Below are 25,241 nucleotides of genomic sequence, written 5' to 3'. Positions count from 1 at the left end.
ACAAAACAATCTTAGGAAACACCTTAACACCTTCCTGTATCTGTCTTTTTGCTACAGATGCTGTCATCAGTTGGGAGAGTTTCTGCAAATTCAGCAAAATCTACTACCCAGTAAATATTTTCAGAGTTTAATATGTTTGTTTTTTTTTTTTTTTTTTTTTTTGAGACGGAGTCTCGCTCTGTCGCCCAGGCTGGAGTGCAGTGGCTGGATCTCAGCTCACTGCAAGCTCCGCCTCCTGGGTTCACGATAAATAGTCCTGAGGATGAATCAACAAAATAAATGTTATAGAAAGTAATCCCCTAAGAGGCTTTTTTTTTTTCCCCCTCCAGACAGGGTCTCACTTTGTCACCCAGGCTGGAATGCAGTGGGGTGACCTTGGCTCACTGCAGCCTCGGCCTCCTGGGTTCAAGAAATCCTCCTGCCTCAGACCCACAAGGAGCTGGGAATACTGGTGAGTGACACCACACCCTGCTAATTTTTACATTTTTGTAGAGACAGGGTTTCACCATGTTGCCCAGGCTGGTCTCAAACTCCTAAGCTCAAGCAATCTGCCCGCCTTGGCATCCCAAAGTGCTGGGATTATAGGTGTGAGCCACTGCACATGGCCCCCTAAAAGGTTTGTATTGATGGTAATAATATAGAGGATACAAAAAAATACATGACCTAGTTAGTCTCTCCTTGAAAGCTTGAAGTCTAGCTCCAAAAAGGTATCATCTACTACTCTTATCATTTGTTGAATAATAACAACATGTTAAAAAACAGTATACCCTCAGAAATACTAGCTTAGTCCTAAGTCTTTACTGCATGCTATGGTTTGATTGCAAGTCAGCTCTGAAACCCGTGTTGAAATTTGGTTGCCACAGTGGCAGTTTTGGGAGATGGGACCCTTGGAGGGTAACTCGGCCATAAGGGCTTTGCCCTCAGTGGTAGTATCAACGTCATTACAAAAGGGTGAGTAGAGCCCCCTTTTGTCTCTATGCCCTTCTGCCTTCTGCCACGGGAAGATAAGGTTTTCCTCCCCCTGGGAGCATGCAGTAAACAGGCCCTTGCTCAATGCTGGCACCTTGATCTCGGACTTCCCAGCCTCTAGAACTGTGAAAACACAAATTTCTGTTCTTTACAAATCACCTAGTCTCAGGTATTCTGTTATAGCAGCAACAATGAACTAAGACACTGCACAAGGAAGGTTAGAGCTTCCCAAATGTGTGGCTCATATGCCGTTTTCTCCTCTCACCAGTGACAATGCAGTTCCCTGCACATATGGCAGCAGACACAGAAGACCAAATGGGTGAGTCATTTCCGTAGGTGGAAGAGGGTGGCAAGATGGCTCACAGCTGAAATCTCAAGAGGAGCCTAGAGTACTGAGAGGGCCGCAAGTGGCCAGTAAGAAATTCAGAAAAGCCTTGGAAGTCACTGAAAGGTTCTGCACCAAGAGTAACACAGACAGAAACAATGCTTTAGAAGTGCAAATGGTGGTAACAGGAAGAGTTTAATAGAATAGATTGAGGCCTATAATGTCCCTTTAAAAGCCTCTTGCACAGTCTAGGTATGAAAGTAATTGCCCATCATCATGCAGGCTGCTAAGAAATGTAAGTAACAGAGGCCAGGGAAATTACACAAGAACGATGAGACTTGCTGACTGACCACACAGCACCATTAACTGGCATCCTATCACGTGCCAGGCTGTTGCTGCTGTTGTGCTAGGTCTCTTCACATGCATTAGCAAGTTGAATCCTCATAACAATGCTCCTAAATATGCTGCAATATCTATATTTTATGGATGGGAAAATGCTGCCCAGATCCCCCGCATCTAGCATGCTGTACAACAGTACAGTGAATGCTTGTGAACAGGAGACAGGAAGGGAGGCAGGGAGGACAGACAGATGGATAGATGAATGAACCAACAAACAGACGATGGTCTTTCCCAAGGTGAGTCACCATGTGATGGAACCAGGATTCATGCTAAGAGTTGCTGGACACCACGGCCCCCTCTCCTTTCCTCATGTCATATCCACTGGCAGGATTTCCAGAGCAGAAAGGGTATAGAGCTGATGCCAAGATTTTTTACATGGGTAACAGGAAAATGGGTACATGACAAAATAGACACACATACACACACACAAATATACCTACACAGACATACACATATACACAAATATAAAACCCAGAGGATGAAGATATGTTATATTAAGGAAAGAGAATCATGGATAATGCTTTTTACAGAGTTTTCTTTTAAGGTAATCATAATATAATGTGATTGTAAAAATACACATTTTAAAGGTACTCATGATACCACGTCACTGTAAAAATACACTTTTTAAAAAAGAAAATGCATGCCTGATATTGAGCAGACAACGAGTCAGATATCCAAACAGGAACCATCCACAGAAAGGTGACAAGTGGAGATGTCTTAAAGCAGGCATCCCTTTATAGGGGGAGGTACCCTGGGTGAGGGATCCTGCTGGCTGCGGAGCACGCTGGCCACACCTGTCTGCCCTGCACAGTCAGGGGCAGGAGGAGGTGAGTGTGAAGTGAAGAAAACAGCCCTCTTGGCTGCCCAGGCAGCACAGAGACACTCAAAGGGCAGTGCTTAGCTCCTACAAGCCCTGAGAGAAGTGGCCTTTCCACTGTGTTTCTGCTAAAAGCATCTTGATTGCAAAACTCTTGAAGGATGGATAATAAAGCTGCACTGTGATGGCACAAATTAATCTGACCTGCTCGCTCTCCCCAGGCACAGAGTCATCTTTCATCCACTGGAATTAGAAAGATAAATTACCAGAGGAAAAAGGTTACAGGGGCATTACTTCCTCATCATGGTTTATTACAGATGCAGTGTTTTGGGTGGAAAATAAGCATTCTTATTCCCTACTTAATCGTTCAAACATTTGGGCCTTTCATCTCTTTTTAAAAAAAACATCTCCACATTCAGATGAACACTGTTAAGAAAACTCACACTTATCAAATCCCATGGAAGAAGAGTTTGCTTTTTGTATCTGTTCTTTCTGTCTACGATTTACACATCAATGCAATTATGTATCTACAGCTGGAAGTATTTCTATTGTACACCTCAAAAAAAATCTCTTATGTCAAATTTTATCATAAGATGACCCAGGCCCTCATTATCCACTATAATTTGCAAGAGCAGCAACAAGCCTTACCTATCCCAAATTAATTTCCTCCCAGACTGCCTTAACTACCCCCTCCCCACCTACCTCACAGGAAAGCTTCCCATTTGAAGGACTGGATTCATCCTGTGAGAGGCAGACAGAAGGGCCATGTGTTTCCAGACAGCCAATCACAGACACATTGTCTGAGGGATAAAGAGCCCTCTAAGCCTATTTGAAGATTCAAAATTCAAAATGGATGATCTCCAAAGGAAGAAGAAACAGAATGTGCCCAATCCTGGGTAACTAAGGAGAAAAAAACCCAGATGCCTCCCTCTCCTCTCCAACACCCCCACTTACCCTGAGGGGAGCAGGAAAGAGGAGCTTGGAGGTTGGCTGACACCGGCTGGATGCAGCATGTGCCTGGGAAAGGCTGCCCCAGAAAACTGAGCAACAGCCAGAGGTTTCAAAAATCACAGATGGCTGGCCTTGATCTTTGGGTTCAAGTTCCAAACTAAATTGGATAATGCATATTTTGTAAGATAATCTAAGGAAGACATTTGAGAAGTCTTGCTAGTGTTGCTGAAAGTGGAAAAGACTGGCTCAGTAAAACAAAAGGATGCATTGGCTTTACCTGGAGATGGACAACACAGGCTTTCCCCTGGCTAAAAATCAGAAGCTATTGCTTTTTGTTTTTTTTTTTTTTTTTTTTTTTTTTGGGGGGGGGGGGGGGACTCTAAAGGAATTCATCTAACCACGGTACATGAAGCAAAGGAAATTGGAGTAAAGAGGTAAAAAGGTGGTACCTGTTACATAGTAAACCTTCAACAAACATCTGCCTGACCTTGGTAGAAGGAACTTAAAGACAGCAGCCACTCAGCTGGGAGGAAGTGGAAACATGTCATGGAAGATTCCACCCGATGACTGTCGTGGGGGCCACTCTTGGCCCTTAAACAGGTCTTTGCTCCAGCAAGCACAAGCTATCCAACAAAAACTCACTCAGAGATGGAAACTCATCTTTAAAGACTTTGGGTCACCTCTGGTTATATAACCCAATGAGAGGTTTTAAAACAGGCAGCTATCCTGCAGCTTCCAGTCAAAGTAAATCTTCGTTCAAGTATTTTCTAAGCACAAAATCACTTTCCTCTAATCCTCTACGTGATATGTGTATGCTCCCCAGCAGTGATGGATGACACAGGAAATGCACAAATCACACTGAGTAAATGACATGGTGGCACAAAAAAATAATAAAGACCACAGACTTGGCCAAGTAACAAATCTTGATATTACCCGGCTTTAAAACTGAGAACACCCAATCTACTGATCCATATTCCTTGCTAATCTTGCTTATGGAAGTAAACTAGATGGGAATTAAGCAGAGTTTTCACCACTTGTCAAAAGTATATTTCAGAAACAGAACAAGTAACAGTCACCTGTGTTTGGCTCAAGAATTCATATGGCCAGGAGCGGTGGGTCACGCCTGTAATCCCCACACTTTGGGAGGCTGAGGTGGGCATATCACTTGAGGTTAGGAGTTCAAGACCACCCTGGCCATTATGGCAAAACCCCGTCTCTACTAAAAATACAAAAGTTAGCAAGGCTTGGTTGCTTGTGCCTGTAATCCCAGCTACTTGGGAGGCTGAGGCAGGAGAATCGCTTGAATCCGGAAGGCAGAGGTTGCAGTGAGCTGAGATCACACCACTGCACTCCAGTCCAGCCTGGGTGACGGAGCAAGACTCCATCGCAAAAAAACAACAACAAAAGAGAATTCATAAAAATTTTGGGAAAAGTTGAGTTGTATTTTGACGCTGCCATGTTGATTCTGAATTGTGATTCATGAATAATGCCACAGTGAACACTGGTGTGCAGATTATCTGTTTGGGTCCTTGCTTTTGATTCTTTTGGGGCTATGTCTAGGAGTGGAATTGCTGGGTCATATGGTAAATCTATATTTAATTTTCGGGAGAACCAACAAACTGATTTCCCGGCGACTGCACCATTTTACATTCCCACCAGCAAGGGGCACAGACTCCAATTTCTCAATTGGTTCTCAATTGAGTGGTTCTCAACTGTGCTCAAGAGCTTAAAGAGAACAAAAACCAGCAAAGGGTGTGCTGAAGGCAAACACTCTTGTAAGGGGAACAGCACTCCCTCTGATGCTGCTCTCCCCATGAATTTGAATAATTTAGCAACAATGAGTCTTGGCCCATGAGACACACACAGGGACCTCAGAGTACCTTGCTTCTGTGTCAAAAGTCATCACTCTATGGATGGATGAGCTGGGGCTCTCAGCGCTGGACAATGTTTCCTAGAGTGATCTTGAGCAAATGGTAAGTCCAGAGGCTTTTTCCATACTCCATTCGTGAAGAGAGGTTTACAGAAAAACGAAAAGAATATGGCAAACTGATGCCACAGATATAGGAATCAGATGCAGCACAGTGGTCCTAGTCAATCAAGGCAAATTCCTCCTCAAGCATGCAACCAACATGAATCACACGCACATCAGCCATGGTTCCAAGCTGAGGGAAAATTCCAATTAAAAGTAATTCATCACCACTTCATACCCTTTAGAATGGCTATTATTTAAAAAGGAAAAGAATGGGGCCGGGCATGGTGGCTCACACCTGTAATCCCAGCACTTTGGGAGGCCGAGATCGGCAGATCACTAGAGGTCAGGAGTTTGAGACCAACCTGGTCAATATGGTGAAACCCTGTCTCTACTAAAAATACAAAAATTAGCCAGGCGTGGTGGTGCTCGCCTGTAATCCCAGCTACTTGGGAGGCTGAGGGAGGAGAATCGCTTGAACCCAGGAGGCGGAGGTTGCAGTGAGCCGAGATCGCGCCACTGCACTCCAGCCTGGGTGACAGAGCAAGACTCCATCTCAAAAAAAAAGAAAAGAATGGGTAAAATGACAAGTGTCGGCAAGGATGCAGAGAAATTGGAGCCTTTGTCCATTGCTGGTGGGAATGTAAAATGGTGCAGTCGCCGGGAAATCAGTTTGTTGGTTCTCCCCAAAATTAAACATAGAATTACCATATGACCCAGCAATTCCACTCCTAGACACAGCCCCAAAAGAATCAAAAGCAAGGACCCAAACAGACATCTGCACACCAGTGTTCACTGCAGCATTATTCATGACAGACAATAAGAAACAACCCAAATATCCGTCAACGATGAATAAACAATATGTGGTATACATATACAATGAAATATGACTCAACCTTAAAAAATGAAACTCTGACCCATGCTACATCATCAGTGAACCTTCAGAGTGTTATGCTAAGTGAAATAAGCCAGGCACAAAAGGGCAAATATTGTATGGTTCCACTCATATGAGGTACCTAGGACAGGCAAATTTATAGAAACACAAAGTAGAATAGAAGTGATCAGTTGTGGGCGAGGGGGAGAATAGGGAGTTAGTGATTAATAGGTAGAGTTTGTTTGAAATGATAAAAATGAGTTCTGGGGGGCCAGGTGCGGTAGCTCATGCCTGTAATCCCAGCTCTTCGGGAGGCCAAGGCAGGCGGATCACCTGAGGTCAGGAGTTCAAGACCAGCCTGGCCAACATGGTAAAACCCCATCTCGACTTAAAAGACAAAAAATTAGCCAGGCGTGGTGGTGGGCGCCTGCAATCCCAACTACTTGGGAGGCTGAGGCAGAAAAATCACTTGAACCCAGGAGGCAGAGGTTGCAGTGAGCTGTGATCCCTCCATTGCACTCCAGCGTGGGCAACAAGAGCAAAACACCAATGCCAGAAAAAAAAAAGGGGGGGGGGGGTTCTGGAAATGGATGGTAGTGATGGTTGTCTAACACTGGGAATGTGCTTAATGCCACTGACTTGTACATTTAAAATGGTTAAAGGGGTAAATCTTATACATAACCTACAATAAAAATTTTTAACTTATTAACCTAAAGCAGTATTTATGAAATTATACATAAGAAGAGTAGGAAGAGGCAGGAAGAGCCTTGCTTATATAGACTTTTTGTGATTACTTGTGTTCATAGTTGAGTTCATTATGACATCAAAAAAGAGGATTTGGGCCAGGTGTGGTTGCTCATGCCTGTAATCCTAGTACTTTGGGAGACCAAGACAGGCAGATCACTTGAGGTCAAGAGTTCAAGACCAGCCTGGCCAATATGGCAAAACCCTGTCTCTACTAAAATTACAAAAATTAGCTAGGTGTGGTGTTGCGTGCCTGTAATCCCAGCTACTTGGGTGGCTGAGGCGGGAGGATGACTTGAACCCAGGAGGTGGAGGTTGCAGTGAGCTGAGATCATGCCACTGTACTCCAGCCTGGGTGACAGAGTGAGACCCTGTCTCAACGAAAGAAAGAACGAAAGAAAAAAAAAGAAGTAAAGGGAAAGGGAAAGGAAGGAAGGAAGGAAAAGAAAGAAAGAAAAGAAAGGATGAAAGAAAGATTTTGCTTCCATTCTATAAAATTCTAAATAAAATCAGTGTTGGCATAAATTGGAGACAAAGGGAAAATTCAGACTTCAGAGCAAAGGACTCACATAATCTTTGAGGACTGGAGACATGTTCCTTGCACCCTCCCTGCTCGCTTGAGCACATAATTGTCAATAATGATGGTGGAAGTGAGGCCCCTCAGGCTGCAGGCCTGGCTTTCCTGCCAAACTACTGAGACATTTGGTCACTTAATCTATATGCAAAATGGGTTCATCGCTATTTACACCTAACATGGATTGCTATATTCATTGAGGGGGAAATATATAGTGTGTGTGTGTGTGTGTGTGTGTGTATGTATGTGCTGCTAAGAGTCATTTTCCATTTCTCCTTTAAAAAATAATTTCCTTTCCTTTCACCCTCAAGTCCATGTCATTTCAAATTCAGGTCACAGTCATGTAAAACGGAACACAGGAATAGAAATTCCCTATTATCCAAAATTAATGAAGAAAAAGCCATTATGTAACAAATTCTGAATTCTGGAAAGAACCTACTAAATATAATAGACTTTGCTTAGAAGAGAAGACTGGTAGCTGAGCTTCCTTGAATTCTTTTTTTAAATACATAAATGGTTGCCAACACGTGAGATGGTTCTAATTAAATTTTGCTTAGCTAGAAGGGATTAATGAAAGGCAACGTCACAGCAGAATACAATGAAAGGAGAATCTCTAAGGCAAGTCAACTGCTTTCAGCTTTGTAGGGAAAGTAATGAAAAAGTGAGCTTATATTATATCTACATGTTAAAAGAAAATTATTGGTTTCAGATTTGTAACAATGAAAACAGTCTTCTCCTGGGATACACATTAAAAGTCGTATGAAAACAAATCAAATAAACGCCCTGTATCACATATATAAAGAATGTCATTCATCAGACAGCACCTTGATTCTGCCTTTCAGCATCTGTGCACGTGCTCCCAATGAACTCTTTCCAAAATCCAGTATTCCCCATTCTAAGCAGGCAAGCCTCTTTCCCCCTTCTTCAGAAGATTCATCTTTAATTCTTCCCTTGCCTTCTTTTTCTCTAATTTCAGCAAAGACTGGTGAGCATCTTTTGTGCATTTTTCCCTGGTTGGACCTGAGGCATACTTTGAACACAGGGCTGAGATTGAATGTGGGATGTGAAGGAAAGGAGAGTCAAGAATGGCCCCCAGCTTCCGGCCAGAGCGACTGAGTAAAGGGTGTTACCATTCTGCAACCAAGAGGTGAGCCGTATGATGAAACTGAGAATACAGAAGACTCAGAGGAGAAAGAAAGAAACCAGATCTTGGCGTCAGCAAGGCTATCGCCTTCAGACTGCTCAGTCACGGGAACCATTAAATACCCTTTAAAAACGTCATTTTCTTCATTTACATACCATATAATACACTTGAATCCACAAAGTCATATCACACATGCTTTTACTGTTCACGCCAGTTTGAATGAGTCTTCTGCACTTTCCACAGAAAGAATTCTAAATACTAAAGGGTGAACTGGCAGGTTGTAGAAAATGAACAGAGAAGACCAAGGGGCAAGTTAAGAATTAACCTGGACATGGGGACTTCCAACCTGAGTATTATACAAGCTCAAAGAGGAGAAATTACTCTTCATATTGTTTAAACAGGGGTTTTATGCTAGAGGGCATTATAGTCTGGACAAAATTTTGGGGCAAGGCCTCAAAAGCACAGACAACAAAAGCAAAAACAGACAAATGGGATTACATCAAGCTAAGAAGCTTCTGTGCAGCAAAGGAAACAAAGTGAAGAAACCACCTTCAGAATTGGAAAAAATAATTCTCAAACTCTTCACTCAACAATTTTAAAATGGGCAAAAGACCTGAACAGACATTTCTCAAAAGATGACAAACAAATGGCCAACAGGTAGAAGAAAAAATGTTCATCACCACTAAATATGAAGGAAATGCAAAACGAAAATCACAGCAACATCTCACCACAGTTAGAATGGCTATTATCAAAATGACAAAAAAAGAACAGATGCTGGTGGGGATGCAGAGAAAAGGGAAGGCTGGGATGCTGCTGGTGGGAATGTGAAGTGGTAGAGCCACTACAGAAAGCACTATGGACGTTCCCAAACAACTAAACACAGAGCTACCATCAGATCGAAAGAAAGGAAATCAGTCTATCGGACACCTGTAATCCCACGTTCAGTGCAGCACCATTCACTAGAGCCAAGATACAGAATCAACCTAATGCCCATCAACAGATGAATGAAGAAGATGTAGTATGTCGACAAAATTGAATATTATTCAACCATAAAAAAAGAATGAAATCCTATCATTTGCAGCAACATGAATGGAACTGGAGGTCATTATATGATGTGACATAAGCCAGGCACAGGAAGACAAACATCATATGCTCTCATTCACAGGTGGGAGCTAAAAAAGTGGATCTCACAGAGGTAACGAGTAGAATGGTGGCTACCATCAGACGCTGGGAAGAGAAAAGAGGAGAGAAAGGGCAGAAGACCAGTTAGTTAACAGGTTCAAAAATGCAGTTAGATAGGAGGAATAAGTTCTAGTAACCGATAGTATGGCAGGGAAATTATAGTTAATAACTTATTGTATATTTCAAAATAGGTAGAAGAAAAGATTTGTAATGTTCCCAACACAAAATATAAACGTTTGAGATGATGAATATTTCAGTTGCCCTGATTTTATCACTACACATTGTATGTAGATATATAATAGTTGTACATATTTTGGGGGTGCTTCTGATATTTTGATACCTGTGCACATGCTCCCAATGAACTCTGTGGATGGCATTTTGATGCCTGTATCAAAATGTCAGATGTATCCCCAAAATATGTACAACTATTATAGATCAATAAAAAATAATGAAATAAACACGGGTCTCAATTTGAGAAAAGTTAAATATAATATGCTGCTAGGTAACCCAGATAGATGTGTCAGGCAAGCAGGTGTAAATTCAAGGTTAGAAGCCAAAAGACAATGGGAGACTGTGGACCAAGCCCTGAGAGGTGTCTTCATGGTAAGGGAGAACTGCAAGGCGAGTCCTGGAAACACCCAAGTTTTGTGTTTGATGGTAGAAAGGACGAGGCTGTCTGAGGGGTGGGAAGAATCAGGAGAGAGCAGGGGGCTGGAGAGGGTTGAGGGAAGAAAAATCTCAAGAACAGTCGGGCAATCACCAGTATAAAAGATGCCTTCCAGAGCCAAGGAGAGAAGACGAGAATGGTGATGGGAGTGGTCATTACTCGCCCATCATGGCCCAGAAACCACACACTTAGAAGGATACAGATGATGACAGTGACACGTTTGCTAACAGATAAACGGTCTCTCTTCTTTTATTTCAACTTATTCCCATATTCAACTCAGAACTACAACGAAATAGATTTTTCTCATAGTGACTAAGAATATACATGAATGAAATCTTGACTACCTGTAACGTAAAACGGTATCTGCTCTATGGAAACAACAACAACAACAAAACCCTTACAGATAAGTATACGACAAATCACGCAAAAATATGTAAAGAGAAACCCAAAGGTTTACTTTGGAAAACTCAGATCAAGCAGTGTTTGGGAGCTGACTTCAGAATCCTCGGATGAATCCAACTTTCCTTTAATCTCATAAGGGCATAAAGCCTTCATCACTGTGCACTACATGCTTCATGTCTGAACACCCACAACCCAGTGTGCATTTCAGGTTTCCTCATTTTGACCCTAAAAACTAATTATTGCAACACGTTCTACACAAGGGTTTACCATGACTCTAACACCAAACTTTTCTCTGCAGTATTTTTAAGGCTTTTATTTTTCAGTCTGGAATTACTTAAACTGGGGTTTGAGAGAGAGTTGCAAGGAGTTGAGGAGGCTGGACTGGGCTTTAGGACTGTATGCTCTGCCTTCTCTCTCTTGCCTTCAGTCCAAGGCCTCCTCGGTCTAGTGGAACAGACTTGTTTCCCCTGCTTCAATGTCACTCATATCTATAAGCATGTAGGTCTGCCTGCAGTGTGGACATCTGAGACTGCAGTCTCTTTTTTCAGCAAAATGTGTAGCCCTTTAACTTTCACAGCAACCCAGGTCTTCTCCCAAATGGCAGGCAAAACAAAGTGTGGCTCCAGAATTCTGAGAGGATGGAAGGTAGTCAAAACACTCAGAACTCGGGCTTCGATTCTCACTTAATGCAAATGAAGAATGAGCTCTCACAGCATGGATGAAACCTCTCCACCTCGCTAAGGGCATAAGTACTTAGCACATTAGGACAGTCCTGTTTCTTGGTAGGGTTGCAGAAACGCTACACAGGATCTAAATGTCAGAGAAAATATCCTGGAGACTACGAGAAGCAATGTATCTTTCAGGGTCTTTTTATTTCTTTTTTCTTACCTCTAGAGCTAAATGTGTATTTTTCTGAGCGTGTCTCTGTATCTTTCTATGCAAGGTTTTGGGGGAGCATCGTTCATTCTTTTATTCATTCAATTATTCAGCAAATGTTTACTGATGTACGCTTACTATACACCAGTTTCCTATAAGGTATGAAGGTAACTGGGGGATCAAGACACAGTTTCTGCCCTTGAGGAGCTCGGAGTTTAGTTAGGGAAGGAAACGTGGTAGGGAGGGAAAACATGTAAAGGAGTTGGTGTCTCTCATATCCTCTCTCTTCCCATCCCCACCTGCCCAGCTCCTCCTTTATCTCCTGCTTTTCCTTCTTTAAATTCATTACAGTGTAAAAGCCAAGGTATATGTCCTAATACTTATCGTTAAGTAGTTTTACCTTTCTCCTCCTTAATTTCAATAGTGAGAAAGTATAACATTATATTTCTCTAACTTAAAAAAAAGTTACACAAGTGAAATAATAGGATATCTGCAATCCCCTTTATAAGACTCCAGCAAGAAAAATATGTGGAGGGAAGATGGATGAAACAAGTTGGTAATAGTTGACAATTATTAAAGCTGCAAGAAGAGTATATGGTTTTTATTATACTATTCTCTCTGCTTTTCCAGATATATGAAAATGTACATAATAAAAAGCTAAAACATAAATACAGTAGTTAGATTGGATTTTACAAATGTGGTCAAACTCTTTTTCTCCATTAGTTGAAGGACATTGGGAAATTATTGAATCGGTATGGACAAAGAGCTGGTCAGAAAAAAATAAAAGAAACCTGGGAAAGAAGTTACTTTTATACGACATATGTCAAAAACAATCCCCCAAATTCTTTCATACAATTTAGGATCCAACAACAATTGCCTTTCTCGATAGTCTCTGAGCATACACTCAATGCAATTTACTGTTATTTCTACCCATCTCTCCACAGAATTGCCAAATAAACATGTCATCTGATTATTTCAGGTACTAGCTATACTTTTAGGGGTTGAACTGTGATATGGTTTGGCTGTGTCCCCACCCAAATCTCATCTTGATTGTAGCTCAAATAATTCCCACAAGTTGTGGGAGGCGCCCAGTGGGAGACAACTGAATCATAGGGGTGCTTTCCCCCATACTGTTCTCGTCATAGTGAATACGTCTCATGAGATTCGATGGTTTTATAAGGGGTCCCCCCTTTTGCTTGGCTCTCATTCTCTTTCTCGCCTGCCACCATGTAAGACAGGCCTTTCGCCTTCTGCCATGATTGTGAGGCCTCCCCAGCCATGTAGAACTGTTAGCCCATTAAACTTCTTTTTCTTAATAAATTATCTAGTCTCAGGTATGTCTTTATCAGCAGCATGAAAACGGACTAACACAAACTATCCCCACAAAATTCATGTTGATGTTCCAACTTTCAGTATCTCAGAATGTGATCTTATTCGGAAAAAGGGCTGCTGTAGATATAATTAGTGAAGATGGGGTCACACTGGCACAAGGTAAGGCCTCTAATCCAATATGACTGGCATCCTTACAAAAAAGGGAAATTTGGGCCAGGTGCGGTGGCTTACGCCTGCAATCCCAGCACTTTGGGAGGCCAAGGCGGGTGGATCACCAGGTCAGGAGATCGAGACTATCCTGGCTAACACGGTGAAACCCCGTCTCTACTAAAAAATACAAAAAATGAGCCGGGCGTGGAGGCGGGCACCTGTAGTCCCAGCTACTCGGGAGGCTGAGGCAGGAGAATGGCGTGAACCTGGGAGGCAGAGCTTGCAGTGAGCCGAGATCGCACCACTGCACTCTCTAGCCTGGGTGACAGAGAGAGACTCCGTCTCAAAAAAAAAAAAAGGCAGGGGCAAATTTGAACATAAACACACCCTGGAAGAACTCATGTGAAGATGGAGAAAGAGACTACAGTGATGCTTCTGCTTCTGCGAGCCAAGGAATGCCAAAGATTGCCGGAAACCACCAGAAGCCAGGGGGAGTCATGGAACAGAGTCTCTCTTGCAGCCCTCAGAAGGAACCCACCCTCCCAGCATCCAGCCTTTGGAAGTGAGGCAACACACCTCCGTTGTTTAAGCGGCCCGGTTTGTGGTAATCTGTTATGACAGCCCTAACAAACTAATACATGCAACAAGGTGGTTTTTAGAAGGCAGGTGATTCAGTAAGTGACAATTAAGTACTATGAACAAGAGTAAGTGGTTAGGGATTCAAGGCATTCTTCCCCGACAGCCCCACGGGACAGCATGTCCGTATCTGTTAAAAACACAGAGGGTACCTTTAAGTCCGTAGCAGCAACAAGCTATTACCAAACCAGTGACTTAGGGCCCTGTGAATACTTCCACGGGGAAAAACAAAGGCACACAAAGATTACACGTGACCATAAGTGAAAAAGTTATTTAAACCTAAATCACAAATAGGAAATAGAAGTTGCCAAATTCAAAAACATCCGGGGCATTAGTACAGACTCATGTGCTCGTGATTATAAGTAAGTTGAATACAGTCAGAACTCTTAAGGGGTTAAATATATTACTTTAATCCGAAGTCCAGTTTAAAATCATTGCCTTTGTATGTGTGCGTTCTGCTTAATACACCAGCTGGTACCTGTCGTAATCATAAAATGACCACATACAAGTGATGCTTGCTGGCCGATGAAAGCACTTTCTTGATCTTTAGTGGTGAGATAAGAATGTGGGTTCCCACACAAATGATACAGTCACCCAGAAAATGAACACTTGGAATCTTCACCTCGTACCCAATGAAGTAACCTGTAGCATTCCTTCTTGTGAAGAACATTCCTAATTTAAAAGGCAGTAAATATCACTGAGAGTCTGAGAATGAACTTCAGAAAGAATCCACTGGAAGGGTTCTGAAGCTGTGATCCCTGGAGGGTTCTAGGTGGGCACTGGAAGGGGTGAGCAGTGGGTGAGGTCATGATTCCTCCTCGCCTCTGTTCTTCTCTTTGAGTCCTAAGCTACAGTTTTATTCTGAAGTCAATGATTTCATGCCCTAAGTTCTGTGAGGAGCCATCATCCTTAGTACATATTTGTTTATTAAACAAGCCAGTTGATTGCAAACTCAAGGGCAAGGCCTTGCAAGACCCACATCTATCCTTCTGGTCTTTGCAATTTCATAATTTATACTCGATCCACTTTTTTTTCTTTTTTTTGAGACGGAGTCTCGTTCTGTAGCCCAGGATGGAGTGCAGTGGTGTGATGTCAGCTCACTGCAACCTCCACCTCCCAGGTTCAAGTGATCCTCCCGCCTCAGCCTCCCATGTAGCTGGGATTACAGGTGCCCGCCACCACGCCCAGTAAATTTTCGTATTTTTAGTAGAGATGGGGTTTCACCATGTTGGCCAGGCTAGTTTCGAACACCCGACCTCATGATCCCCAACTCTGACTCCCAAAGTGCTGGGATTGCAGGCATGAGTCACTGCACCAGGCCCCAATCCACTTTCAAAATAGAGTTGTATGTTTGTCCACTGGTCACTCCCTCCAAGACACGCAGAAAGCTCCTAGTTGAAGGCCGGAAAGCCTGGCAGGCCTGGGAGGACTACATGAAGCCCAGTCCCTTCAGGCACCTGCCTAGAAGAGATGGTGGAGACCACGAATGCAATTTCAAAAAAGATGGTGCGAGGAGAACCAGAATTCCTTGCTCATAGTGCTGAAGGGGTGACAAGAGGAGTTAGTCAAACCTCAGAGACAGGCCTAGCAGAGAGGCAAGCAGAGAGCAGAAGCCCCTACATCTGACAGGGGGAAACGTTTCAGGAAGGAAGAAGTATTCAATCATGTCACTTTTCTATGAAATCAGGAAGGAGCTGACTGGGGCAAGTCTATTAGGCCTGGGACTGAAGAGTCGTTGTCATACACGGGGGTTGGCAGGAATGTAGGCAAGAAAGAAACAGATGATGGACAGGGAGTACTCAGTTCACTTACCTTCTGGTCAACAAATATTTATCGAGCAACAGCTACATCCCAGATATGGTGCTGGGCCCTGGTGGTTGTAAAGATCAACTGCGCTCAGGGTCCCTCCGGAGCTTGGAGTCTAGTTTGGAAAAGTGTCACTGAGAGAGCATTTCAGGATCGTACACGTGGAGGAAGGTCTTGCCAATGTAAGGTGTGAGTGCACGGGCAATAGCCCTCAGCCCAGCCTTGAGCTCAAGGAAGACTTGTGGCAGAAATGACGCTGGTGCTGAGAATGAAAAAGGACAGCAGATCCAGGGACTTCTCCCCACCAAGACGGACAGCCACCTGGCAGCGTTCTGCAGTAACAACTATGTAAAATTATGGAAAGAGGCTTGGGCCACCTCATGCAAACTATGGAGACGGAATAGGTCAAAGGGAAATCAAGCATTCGGGGGAAGGAATGCAATTCACATTGACCAAGAAAACGTTACCTTTGGCCATAGTTCACTGAAGGAGAGTAGGAAACTGTTCCAAATATTTTACTCAACACTCTCATTTCAGAATTCAGTGTTTTTTTTGTTTTGTTTTTTTTTTTTTTTTGAAGCCATATAATTACAAAGCTCCTATGGGTGAGGGAAAAACATTTCATATTTAATGTTCTGGTTTAGCTTTGGTTTCAATCAGTGGTAGAATGGGCATAGAACAGTCTCAGAAACGAAAGGAGGGTGTTCGAATTTGGTTGGAAAGGTAGGGCACGGTACAAGTAAGCACAGTACAATGTTGCTTCTGAAATCAGAGGCCACCCATAACGCAGTGGCAATTTTTAATTCTTAGAGATAAATACATGCAGAAACTTTCCATAAATAACATGCTTTCATTTTTTTCATGATTACATTGAGCTTTTGTGACAAAGCTTGGTCACATTATTATGTAAATTTTCACCCATGTAACATTTCCCTCTGCTTATCTTGGGGAACACTTCAAAAAGAAGCCAAAATATGCTAATTACCTCTCTTTTATCAAGTATTCTTGGGAACTAATAAAACATCAGGGACGTGGAACACCACATAATTACAAAGGAATGGGGCCAGGAGCTTCCAAAAAGGAAATCTGAAGGCATCCAAGGGATTCTAATGCCCATGGGTAACAGTGGAGAGCAACTGGGGAAAAACACAAAACAAAGGAACCAGGAAAGTCTTCACACAAAGAAGGACGTGACGGCATAGAAGCACCCATAAATTTTAAAAACTAAAGAAAAATCCTACAAAACAAATACATGACCTTTCCAAACTGCATGTCAGAAAATATAAGAAAAAATGAATTCAAAAATAAATACGATAAATTGTTATCCAGAATTTTAAAACCAAAATTTTTTTTTTTTTTAAGTTCAGAGGTACCTATGCAGGTTATATGGGTAAACTTGTGTCATGGGGGTTTGCTGTACAGATTGTTTCATCAACCAGATATGAAGCCATGTACCCATGAGTTATTTTTCCTGATCCTCTCCCTCTTCTCACCCTCTATCTTCCGACAGGCCTCACTGTGTGTTGTTTCCCTCTCTGTGTGTCCGTGTGTTCTCACTGTTTAGCTGTCATTTATAAGTGAGAATGTGCAGTATCTGGTTTTCTGTTCCTGTGTTAGTTTGGTAAGGATAAACGCCTCCAGCTCCATCCATGTCCCTGCCAAGGACATGAACTCATCCTTTTTTATGGCTGCATAGTATTCCATTGTGTATCTGTACCACATTTTCTTTATCCAGTCTATCACTGATGGGCATTTAGGTTAATTCCATGTCTTTGCTATTGTGAACAGTGTTGCAATGAACATATGTGTGCATGTGTCTTTATAATAGAAAGATTTATATTCCTTTGGGTATATTCCTAGTAATGGGATTGCTGGGTCGCATGGTAGTTCTGCTTTTAGCCCTTTGAGGAATGGCCACACTGTTTTCCCCAATGGTTGAACTAATTTACATTTCTACCATAAGTGTAAAAGTGTTCCTTTTTCTCCACAACCTCACCAAGCAACTATTATTTTTTGACTTTTTAGTAATAGCTATTCTGACTGGTGTGAGATGGTATTTCAAGGTTTGATTTGCATTGCTCTAATGATTAGTGATGTTGAGTGTTTTTTCATGATTGTTGGCTGTATGTCTTCTTTCAAAGAGTGTCTTTTCGTGTCTTTGCCCACTTGTTTATGGGGTTGTTTTCTTCTTGTAAATTTAAGTTCCTTATAGATGCTGGATACTAGATCTTTGCCGGATGCATAGGTTGCAAAAATTTTCTCCCATTCCGTAGGTTGTTTACTCGATCAATAGTTTCTTTTGCTGTGCAGAAGCTGTTAAGTTTAATTAGATGCCATTTGTCAATTTTTGCTTTTGTCGCAATTGCTTTTGGCGTCATCATCATGAAATCTTTGCCCATGCCTATGTCCTCAATGGTGCTGCCTAGGTTGTCTTCCAGGGTTTTCACAGTCAACCAAAATGGTTTTTAACCTACCCTTATACACAGTGTTTCGAAAAACTTATAATCATGATGTAGGGCTATTTGCTGATTTTAAAATACTACAAGTTGTTGTTGCAAGAGAAAAAGTCTCTAAGGACACAGACCAATGTGATAAAGGGGATGTCTCTAAGGCAGTGTTTGGAAAAATTTAATTTTACTTTTATTTTTGTTCATCTATATTCTCTAATTGTTTCAACCGTTAATTACTTAAGAAACTAAAAATCTTAACTTCAGAGCAATGTTCACAACAATGCTATTACGATGCAAGATTCTAAAGTGTTTTATGAATTATCATTAAAAAAATAAGTTGAATATGGGCTGGGCATGGTGGTCCACGCCTGTAATCCCAACACTTTGGAAGGCCAAAGTGGATGGATCACCTGAGGTCAGAAGTTCAAGACCAGCCTGACCAACATGGAGAAACTCCATCTCTACTAAAAATTAGCCAGGTGTGGTGGCACATGCCTGTAATCCCAGCTACTCAGGAGGCTGAGGCAGGACAATCACTTGAACCCGGAAGGTGGAGGTTACGGTGAGCTGAGATTGCGCCATTGCACTGCAGTCTGGGCAACAAGAGTGAAACGCCATCTCAAAAAAATAAAATAAAATAAGCAGATTCACAGAGCTAGACGAATGCATAAGTGACTATTCCTCTACTCCTTCTCACATGTGAACAGCTGATGAAAGACTGAAAAGAATGCAATTCTCTGCCTCTTATCTACCCACACCCTTTACAATTTCTTCCTTCTTCCCCTTTAAACACTGAAGCACTCAAAAGCATCTTTGGCGAAAGGCACAGACCTGTCTCCTGGGCACATGTCCTTAACCTTGGCAAAATAAACTTCTAAATTGATTGAGACCTGTCTTGGGCACTTTTTGGTTTACAGAGGGAACCACTAAGTTGGCAAAGCTAGGTCAAACGAGAATTAGAGTCCACCAATAAATATACCTGAAAGAAGTTTGCCCAGTTAGAGAACGGGGAGGAACTGCTAATGGGTTTCTTCTTGGGGCAATGAGAATGCTCTAAAATGGACTGTGCTGATGGTTATACAACTCTGAAATTACTAGAAACCCCTGGAGTGTACACTTTAAATGGGTGAATTGTACATTATGTGAATTATATTACAAAGCTGTGTTTGTTTTTTTGTTTTGAGACAGAGTCTCGCTCTGTTGCCCAGGCTGGTCTGCAGTGGTGCAGTCTCAGCTCACCACAACCTCTGTCTCCCACGTTCAAGCAATTCTCCTGCCTCGGCCTTCCGAGTAGCTGGGACTACAGGTGCATGCCACCACGCCTGGGTAATTTTTGTATTTTTAGTAGAGACGGGGCTTCACCATGTTGGCCAGGCTGGTCTCGAACTCCTGACCTCAGGTGATCCGCCCACCTCGGCCTCCCAAAGTGCTAGGATTACAGGTGTGAGCCACTGCACCTGGCCACGAAGTTGTTATTTTTTAAAAGTTAAAAACAAAGCCAGGTATGACACCCTAAACAAACAACCCTTGGGTAGGCTTGTGAAGTAACGCCCCTGGCTAACATTTGAAGAACTACATGCTGCTGTTACCTTTATGCCTTATTTCCAAATTTTAAATAATCTTTTTTAACATTAACATGATATTTTTATTCCTTTTGAGGTTTCTGTGGGTTTGGGTTTGTGCTAAATGTTCTGGTCTAAGTGTGGATCTTTGAAATGGCTGTATCCATGGGTATTTATGTTTCCCAGGTGGTTTCTAGTGGGCCAGAGTTTAGCACGATGCCCCTCGTCCTGGTAGCGTGGGTGGGACAATGCCCTGTGTCCTCATCTTCACACCCCTATTTTCCAGCTGCATGACCCTGGGTATGTGAAGCCCACAATCTCAGCTGTCTCCGACTCTAAAATGGAAATTACCACCAGCCTTGCAGGACTGTTAAGGACAGACAGGATGATGTACGTGAAGCTTCAGCCTAGCCCTAAGACACAGTAGACACTCTACAAGTAATTCCTCTTCTCTTTCTCCAGATTGAGGGGAAAGCAAATTTATTAAAAGTACAAGTCATTTAATAGGACTCCAAAATTACTGGGAACTTGCAACAAGACTGAGGGAAAGGAAATGTGGCGTGTTTTTAAATAAAGAAAAAGAGAATCCAACTAACAAGAAGGTCAATGATTAGAAGAACAGGTAAGCCTGAGCCTCCGGCAACTGTAGCCTATGCAGGCCAGTGAGGGGAGAAGTTCCCTCTTTATTTACTATAAAAGAGAAAACATACAAAGGAATCCAACGGCCACTTCCAGGCTGAGAGGTAATGGCAGAGAACCAGAGCTTGTGCCTCTCCGAACCTCCTTCCCCAGCCCTCCCAGTTCCGCCCAAAGGCCAGGCGCTGGCAGGGTTAGACCAGGCAGGGCCTTGGCTGGCATTCTCTCAGGGCCCCTCACAGTCTCCCTCTGAGCCCAAGCTCTCCTGTAAATCAAGAAACCCAGCTTGATCAGGACAACGGTAGGAGGTGCTGTGCAGCAGAAAGGTAACATGCCCCCAAGGACCAAGCTTTGCAGAGCCTGGGCCTGCCACCCCCTCTTCAACACCAACAACTGAAGGCCCCCAAGGTGTGACCCCATCCATCTAAAGGTAGAAAAGGTAGCAGAAACCCAGCCTCTTCCAGTCCAAGAGTAGAAGAAAATTGGCCAGGCACGGTGACTCACACCTATAATCCCAGCACTTTGGGAGGCCAAGGCAGGCGAATCGTTTGAAGTCAGCAGTTCAAGACCAGCCTAGCCAACATAGCAAAACTCTGCCTCTACTAAAAATATAAAAAAATTAGCCAAGCCTGGTGGCAGGCATGTGTAATCCCAGCTACTCGGGAGGCTGAGGCATGAGAATCGCTTGAACCTGGGAGGCAGGGGTTGCAGTGAGCAGAGATCACACCACTGTGTTCCAGCCTGGGCGACAGAGCAAGACTCCATCTCAAAAAATAAAAAATAAGAAGAAAATCAGGTATAATAATATTTAAAAAGGACCCCTCACAATTAGGGAGGAAGTTTCCTCAACCTCCTGCAAATCTTCATTGACCGCAATCAAAATCTCTCGTTCCACAATTATGTGTGATGGCACTCAGTCCCCTGGGCATTAATCAGTTCCTACACTGTGCAATTATCTGTATCTGTAAGACAAAGATACAAAGAAGACCTTCTGACAAGTACCCAAGATAAAAGGTATCCGCATTAAAAGTGAGCTGAAAGGGGGATTGGTTTAGGAGAGGTAACAGGCTGCTATGAAGGTAACAAGGCTGCTATGGGGCTTCATTTTCCATACCTTGATGAACTCACACAAGGCAAATGTCTCAAATGGGAAAAGGGAAACTGGGAAAGACAATACACATCCTGCATGACTAAATTGGAAACCAAAAGGAAAATCCAAAACTGGACCAAGCTGATAGCTACCAAGACTCCACTGAGTAATAAGGATCATTCGAAAATCCCCATATCTAGCTTCAAAACTACAGAAATGCAGAGTGAGAAGGAGATTGATCGACAGCACCACAGACGAAAAGACTGAGGCATTTTAACAAACACATTAACAAGGTGCCATGGCTGCCAAAGGAGCTACTAGGAGAAGAGACTGCATAAACAGAGGTATATTATCTAGGATGGAGGAGGTGAGAGCTCCATACAAATCTTTATTTACTCCTCCTGAGACACGGTTCAGGGTTCCAAGCCCTCATTGCTTGGTTGCAGCCTCTCTCTGGCTTAAGTTTTCCAAAGACAAGAGAATATAACCAGAAACCACTTCCTAAGAGGAGTGCGGGATCCACCTGAAAGGGAAGACAGCTTGCAACTTAGCTGTCTGCAAATACTTGAAGACCTGATATTTGCAGGAAGGATTAAGCTTGTTCTGTTTGTCCCTGAAGGATGGGAATTCTGTAGAAACAAAGGGTGGAAGTCACAGGGTATCAGATTTCAGCTCACTTTCAGAGAGAAAGATGTAAGGTCTGCCTGGAAATGGAGGCGAGAGGACTGAGTGGTCACCAGAGCTGTTGCTCTGTGTTATAACTGCTCCATGTGAATACTGGGGGAAGCATCCACATACTCCACAAGACCCAGGTTACGCGCAACCCACAAACCTTTTTCTACATCCACCCTGAATCCTAAAACTACTGAATCCAACCACATTGAGAAAAAGCTTTAGTTGTTGTTAATCATTACTTTAAGTTGAGGAAATGGGCTGCCGGTATAATAAAACACAGCTGAAGGATTCTTTGGAAGAAGAAAAGACAGCGCTTTATTTCAAGCAAGTGCAATACCTGCGGCACATTTTACAGCTGAAGGTGGAACGTGGATCTTGAAGCAGCAAACTTGGTCCTTTTCCATCGGATTCATTAAACGATTAAACTCAGGCTGGAGCCCTAAGCACACTGCCACCCTCAGCCATTTCGCAAGTGTAGGTTAAAAGTGTCCTTTTCCAATTTGCATAACAACAATAGCCTTCCAGCTAGGTTGACTCCCCTTCCCAGCAAATGTATACAAATACAACACTGTCTGGGCATAAGGCAGGAGAGCTGCTTAGCCAGCAGCCCAGGGTCCCCATCAATTTTTAAAGCTCTCATGCGTGCATGCACATACACAAGAAAATAGAGACAATGTCACTGGAGAGTTCTGATCATGTCCATAGCACCATTGGTGTTTTGGGTTCCTCCGCATCTGGGTGTGTTGCTGCAGAAGAACAGGTTAAACTGTATAATGTTAGGTCACTCCAACTTGACAGGTCCCATGAGAAAATAAGGATCAACGATAAGAGTAATTGTCTTCATAATACTGATGGTATTAATAATCTTCTTCATAAATGATTTATTAAGGATGAGAAAGAGTGACGTAGCGAGAAGTAGTAAATTGCAAAGTCACATAGTTCATATGCATGAGGCTGAGCTTGAATCCTGATGATCTGGCTTGAGCTTTTTTTTTTTTTGAGACGGACTTTCGCTCTTGTTGCCCAGGCTGGAGTGCAGTGGTGCGATCTCCACTCACTGCAACCTCTGCCTTCCAGGTTCAAGCGATTCTCCTGCCTCAGCCTCCCGAGTAGCTGGGATTACAGGCATGTGCCACCACGCCCAGCTAATTTTGTATTTTTAGTAGAGACAGCGTTTCACCACATTGGTCAGGCTGGTCTCGAACTCCTGACCTCAGGTGATCTGCCCACCCCGGCCTCCCAAAGAGCTGGGATTACAGGCGTGTTGGCTTGAGCTTCTACCAAAACAGTAGCTGCTAGACACTGTACTCCTTAACAGTAGCTGCTGTAGTTATTATTTTGGATGGTGCTGCAGTTATCATGATGCTCTGATTTTCTCTACCATCACACTTGAACAACAGTAGAACAGGAAAGGCTGCTCTGAGGGACTCTGGTCACTAAGGGTCTAGGCTGCAAGGTGCCCCCTTCCTGAAGGGAGGCTGTTACAAGGGAAGGGTTGGAGTCCTGGTGTGAGGCAGAGTCTGAAATGGGCACAGTGGCTCCAGCTGAGAGGAAGAGATGGGTAGGAGAGTGTTTCATGTGAGCAAGCCAGAGCGAGTCCATGCAATCCAAGCGCGTGTGAAGGGGTAAGCAAGGTACTGGGGAAACACAAAGATTGAAGCCAATCCCAGAGACTGAGAATCCTGGCCCAGGGTAGAGGGAGCAGGTACAAGCACCAGAGACCCAAAGTCTAGGCCAAAGGAGTGAGCTCCAGGGGGAGGCAGCCCGCTGCACAGTCAAGTAAAAACATGCAATATTGGAGCAGGAGAGGAAGGAGGAGCGGGGGAGTGGGGGAGTGGGGGAGGAGAGGTGGCTGCAGGGCATGGGGCAGTTCCTCCGTAATGGTAGCTCCTGTGGTTATTATTTGTGGTGGTGCTACAGTTACGAGGATGTTCCAAATTTCTCTACCATGCTCTGGACTCTGCGATATGAAAGAGGAGTACAACAAGCCATGCTTAAGGGCTCTGACTTCAGCCTGGCAGAGAACAAAGGCTGCCTCATTCACCCCCACAAATTAGGCAGGTTCAGTTGGAGGCAGAAAAAGTTACAGTCTCTTTGAAAGGCACTGATTTCTCTGAAAATGGAAAAATGACCTAGAGTCATTTCCCATGGAACTTGTGATTCTCCTTCTACTTTACATGTGGGATCCTGATAGAATCCCAAAAGATCTTTTCCAAAAGCCTCCTTTGCAAGAAGGTGGCTCAGCAGAGGACAGCATCTGTGGGCTAAAGGCAGGAAAGGGATGTTACGTCTTGTTAATTTGAAGATACTCCAAGTGACTTCACATCAATTCTGCTGACTCCTCACTTCTTTTTTGGCAACTGAGCACTAAACCCGGGAAGGAAATATGAGGTCAATTTTGTGGAAATACCTGATAATGGATTTATGTTCCCTTGACAAAAACAGAGAAAATTGGAGACATGCTAATAGGATTCACAGGCTGTAAGTAATGACTGAGACAATTTCCACCACTACCATCAATGAGCCAACCCAGGGAGACCTGCGCAGAGGTGGGTGGGCTATGAGCAGACAGGACTTCCTTCTCCTGGTGATCACAGCTCCTGGAACCAAAAGACAAAGGTCAAGATGTCTAGAAGGTACCACTCCTTCTTCTTGGTCTCCACGGAGGTTGCCTCATTGGTTATAGTAAAACTTAGGCTGGGTGGGGTGGTCCATGCCTGTAATCCCAGCACTTTGGGAGGCTAAAGTGAGAGGACCACTTGAAGCCAGACCAACCTGGGTAATATAGCAAGACTTCATCTTTGCAGAAATTCTAAAAAATTGGTCACTTGCAGTGGTGCAAGCCTGTAATCCTAGCTACTCTGAAGGCTAAGGCAGGAAAGGATTGCTTGAGCATAGGAGTTCCAGGCTGCAGGGATCTATGATGGAGCCTCAGCATTCCTGCCTGGGCAACACGGCAAGACTATGAATGAATGAATGAATGAATGAATGAATGAATGAATGAATGAATG

General features: G+C 43.3%; 1 protein-coding gene and 1 long non-coding RNA gene across 2 annotated transcripts in view; one reads left to right on the top strand and one right to left on the bottom strand.

The window, feature by feature from the left end:
- PRKCA (protein kinase C alpha) overlaps positions 1-25,241 on the bottom strand; it is a 502,110-nt gene that overhangs the window by 305,364 nt on the left and 171,505 nt on the right. The window lies entirely within an intron of this gene.
- Positions 353-8,884, top strand: LOC111542504. The gene is made up of 3 exons (XR_002731581.1): positions 353-451; positions 1,238-1,288; positions 8,599-8,884. It is a non-coding gene; the product is annotated as an uncharacterized LOC111542504 (long non-coding RNA).

The sequence above is a fragment of the Piliocolobus tephrosceles genome, chromosome 16 (assembly GCF_002776525.5).
Source record: "Piliocolobus tephrosceles isolate RC106 chromosome 16, ASM277652v3, whole genome shotgun sequence".
Classification (NCBI taxonomy): Eukaryota; Metazoa; Chordata; class Mammalia; order Primates; family Cercopithecidae; genus Piliocolobus; species Piliocolobus tephrosceles.
The sequence above is the reverse complement of the archived record's forward strand: the minus strand, read 5'-3'. Positions and strand labels throughout refer to the sequence as shown.